Here is a 5146-nt window from a genome sequence, read left to right as displayed (position 1 = left end):
TTTTGTTGATTATATACATGAGAAATGACATCCCATTATAATTACTGCCATACTATTCGAATAACAGCAAATCCAAAATTTGTATTACACAGTCTACTGTCTTATCTCCCTAGATTGTGTGTGGCTCTCAGCCCCAAACTCATTTATTCCTACTGAAGATATAAATCTGCCACAAAAAATGTAGCTTCATTTAAAGGTATATTACGCAGGGTTTTCCTAAGAAAAACATTGTATAGACTCATAAAAAATAATCACTTATGACTCAGAAGAAGTGTGTGGTGGTGTCTGTAACTGCAGAGACCCTGCCCTCTGTCTCTGTTTTCTTATTTTGCTGTGTTTCTGGGTGTCAATATTTGGGCAATCGTGTGTATCCCTCAGCCAATAACAGCATGCAGGGTGTGAGGTTGGATCTCTATAACAATTTAGGGACTAGGGTATGTTGCTGTCTCCGTCTCTCTCTTCTGCTGTCTGTCTGTGTCATGAATATGTGAGGAGCTGCTGTGACACAGCGACAGTGGACAGGATTAGGGTTCACTCTGGTGATTTTGCACCATCCCGCAGGGTTGTAGGGAGATGTGGGCGTGTTTATTTGTGCTTCAGAGAGCTCCTTAACACTGGTCCCTCTCTTCAGTCTCCAGCTTGTAAGACCATCAGTGCTGTCTCTCTTCCTCTCCTGTTTGCTGAGCAGGGGAGAGGGGGCCAGCTTTAAACAGTGCATTTACAAACATCAATGCACAAATCCTGCATATTCTACCTTTAAAAACTTTAATAGTTTCCATAACCAGCTGCCCCCTCTGGTTTTTAGCTAATGTTACTCAAACAGGAGTAAACCGAACATTTTTATCCTTGTCAGGAGGAAGCCTGGAGGGGATCAAGCAATCGTTTGTGTGTGTGCATGACCAGTGGACCTGGAGCTTGTCCACAGCCAGTCTCTCATACTACTGAATCAATCAGCCTAATTTTTTTTATACACATTCATGACTGAATGCTGAAGGACCTCTGTGAGTGAGTCAACATTTGTGAAAAATCTTTTTTATGACCCGGCCAGAGGCATTATGTTTTTGGCTCATCCCACTCTAGTGAAGGTGATATCTCAGGAACGCGTGGGGGACGTTTCCTCAAATTTGGTACAAATGTTCATTTGGACTCAAGGATGAACTGCTTACATTTTGATGGTCAGAAGTCAAAGGTCACTGTGACAAGACATGATAAGACATGACATGATTTTGGCCATAACCCAAGAATTCATACGCCAATTAGAAAGTGATTAGAAAGGGCTTACAGCTAAATATACTTTTCAGGTTGCCTAATGGATCTCATCTGTACTGCACTGAGTGACCTCCTCTAGTTTGGAGACTATTTTCAGTGGCAGATTAATACATGTTTGGTGTGCTTGTGAGTATTTACAGCAACAGGACAGGATTTCTTGGATTGACTCAAAATAAACTGTAGTGTCATGATAATGAAGACACGGTGCAACAGTATGGCTGGTTTACGTGTTTTTGTACAGCAAGTTATCGACATTAACCTATATCAGGCTTTGGATACACATACATACATGTCAGTAGGATCAATTCATTGTTGGTTTTGGTATTTTCATAGAACTTGTTGACAATAATAAAATGATAGAATATGACCAGATTTATCATTTAATTGTACTTCCAAACAATCAGCAAATACCAAATATAGTTAAGCAAACATGCAAAGAAAATACTTATTCATTATAAGACATATTCTATTTTATAGCAGCAAAGAAACTGTAGAAATGTAAGTTCAGTTCAAGGAAGCCTGTGCTCAAACATATGATTAAACTTTTTATGTCACTTTTATGTCACAATTTTCTTGTCAAATTTCCCAACTTCTTGTCCAAGTTTGTCTTGATCTAAGTCTGGGATGGACTCTATCTAGAATCTTCACATGCAGCAACAGATGAGAGAATATGAATAGCCAGTTTCTTGTTCAACCTCCCAACGCTGCAAGTCTAGTACAATACATGGTCATGGTCAAATAAAATTAGAAAATTCGCCTCAGCAGAAGTCTTGGCGATGATGTACAGTTGAGTTTGCAGAATCTTACGATTTAGCAAGATGAAAAGATTTTGTCTGTGCTTTTTTTTTACACCAGGTCATTTGTCTCATCATTTGTACAGGAACCAGGGACTGAAGGGGTTAAGTAAATGATGGCGAGGCCAGGAAAAAAATGCGCTATTAGGGAAAATGGGGAAGTCAAAACCTTGCTCTCGTAGCTCTGTGGCAGAGATATTTGGGTTGAGGCTCTTGGAATCGTCCACGTGGCACACACCAAAGACTGGCTATATGGGTCTGGCACGGGTGGCTGGTTTCAAGCCCAGAGCACGTTCCAGGGTGGTTCGTACAACTTTGCCAGAGGATGTCAATGTGTGACACAGTAAACCAGTGTTTTCTGCTGAGGCAAGTGTTTAGCAACCAGCAAGCATTTTAAAAGGATGAATAACCCTAAGCACAGTGGGTGCAATTAACTGAAAGAACATCAAGAAAAGTTCACTTTCACCAGTTTCTAAGAAAATGTCACAAGGTGAGGGGTTTGGCCTGGCACAAAGTATGAAGCTCAGATAGTTTGGTGTTGATATCTATTTATCTTGGAGGTGCTGATGTGGAGCTCGGCACCAGATTGTCAGTTTTGACAGCACAGAGAGACGCACAGAGAGCTGAGGGCGGGTAGGGAAGCTTCTTATTCAAATACAAATTTAAAAGGAGACCTGCTCTGTGAGTGCAGAGTGTTCTTCCTTGTCAAAGCGGTGTGAAATACCAGCCTGTCCAAAGCAGGGCTCCTTTAACTACAGACAATATTCCACTCACTGACTCTCTCCACTCTTCTCTGCAAACTTCACTTCCTCTTCACTCTTAACCCTTTTCCCACATTTCATCTCGTCTGCTAATGTGACTATACGAGAATGTAATGCTCTCGTGAGGCTGGGCAGACATAAAAGATCGAGTCAGACTTATGCTAAGAAACCTGCACACAAACATGTCTGAATCAAATTAACGGCTTGTAGAAAGTACAAGAGATCATCAACAAAAGTCACCGCCGATATACAGCCAAAAACATCCATCTAAAAGTTAATTTCATCTGGTCCAGAAATCTAATTTTTCTTAGAAGATGAAGAAATCAGCCAGTTGCTGAGATCAGTTTCCAGTGTAAATCAACAGCTTTTCATAACCTTTCAAATACAGTGTTGGGTTGATCAAAACATTGATTTCTTTTTCTACAAATATATTGCCTAATGTGACATTTCAGGGAATACACTCATTACCTTTCTCTTTACTTTGCAGAGTGAGGTAAGAAGATTGATACTACTGCCTCTTTTCCATACATATGTGCTGGATTGGTTTGAATCAGTTTGACTCAGTCCATCAGTCCAATCCAGCAGCAATTTGCATCTCCATTACAGCAGATGATGGGATTGTCTTGAGTTTGAGAACTTGTAAAACATTGGATAAACACAGTTAATTTCCAATAAAGTCCCATGTTATTTGTTATTTAAAAGCTTTTATGACGAAGCAGCAAAATAGCAAATGTTGTTTTTTCATCAGCAGTAACTGAACTCGTATACAGCAGAACCTATACAACTGAAAGTGAACATGAAACAGTAAAATTAAGGCAGACACCCAAAAGTACACATAGGAAGAAGTGACAGTGGCAAAGCCCTGAATCATGACTGTATGGTATGAAGCTACAGCCAGCAGCCTGGAAACAGCTGTCCAAGCACTGCCTTACTGGGTTACACCAACAAAGATTAACTTAACCTAAGATTAGTTCTAAAAGTGTGGCAAAACCAGGTTTAAAATTATTGAATTCAGGTTCAAAATTAAGTAGAGCTCTGTTTCACAATTCAAAGCATATCTCTGTTTTTTTAATGCAAGTGTAGTTACATCATTACATTGTTTTCTACCAAGCTTCAAAGTTGGTTAGCCTAGTAAGCCCGCTCATGATGGCTCAGCAGAGAAATATTTTGTTCAATGCATCTCAAAAAAACAGCCTCCCCAGTGCATGTTTAACAGTCAATCACATTTTAAATTGGAGTTAAAAGTTTTGGTGCAACATTCAGTCTAAGTTTACAGTCAAAACTAAGCTGAAGTTTAAGTAAAAGCATAATTTAAACTTAAACCATCGCTTAGTCTGGTTTAAAAATCTATCTTTGTTGGTGCAACCCAGACTGAAAGTAAGAAAATCCATCGACCAGCACCTCTATGCTCAACATAAACTGTACTTTTTGCAGAAAATCAAACCTATACATCAACCACAGCTGTCCAGTCCAATGCATCAATGGAAACATATTTATGATCAAAGACCAAGAGAAGCTTTGACTCTCTGGAAGCATGCATTTCTCTCTGCTTCCCAGAATCCGGGTGAAATCAACATTTAGTGTTCCCACTGGCTGCTTTAATGAGTGAACCTATGTTGTTGCTGAACAAAGCGACTAAGGGGCTGCCAAGGGCAAGTGTGCTAGGAAAGAAGTGGGTCTGTCATTTGAAATAAAGTAAGTCATTTATTTCAGGGCATGAGCTCCTCTAGTCATTGGGAAAATATCCATGGTGCTTCTCTCTGCCAACCTTGGGGGCGCACACTCATTGCTCCCAGAAAACAGAGGTGCCAGAAGTGTTGGGCTGCAAGCTGAAGTCCTGCAGCACGAGGGCTCCAAGCTGTCTGCATGAACCCAGCTCTTTGATATTACTCATGGGTTTGAGATGCTTCACTTCAGATGCTTTAAATGACTGACATCAGAGAAGCAAGTACTCAGAAGAAGTAGAGGGAATTTTCAAGTGGAAAAGAAGGAAAAGAGAAAATTTTCCCATGCAGCCGTAATTATATGTTTGGACGATTGCTCAAATCCAGGCTGAGAAAGGCACTCATCTTTAGGGATGTATAGTCAAGAAAACTAAATGAAACAGCAGTTTTCAAGCTTGAGCCACAAAAATGACCAGGGTGTCAGAGCAGGACTTGTTTCCATTTGATGGCACCGGTGTGAAACAGGGAACAGCTGCATTGGGTCTCATTAAATCAGATTGTGAAGTCTTGGCCTGGCTGTAACCTTACACAAAACAAAGCCAGACAGTGCAGATAGCCACGGGCCCTTAAAAATCTGATTTATCTCACTTAAAAAATA

Source organism: Lutjanus erythropterus, chromosome 14, assembly GCF_056507025.1.
Source record: "Lutjanus erythropterus isolate fLutEry1 chromosome 14, fLutEry1.hap2, whole genome shotgun sequence".
Lineage (NCBI taxonomy): Eukaryota > Metazoa > Chordata > Actinopteri > Lutjaniformes > Lutjanidae > Lutjanus > Lutjanus erythropterus.
Note: the sequence above shows the minus strand (reverse complement) of the source record.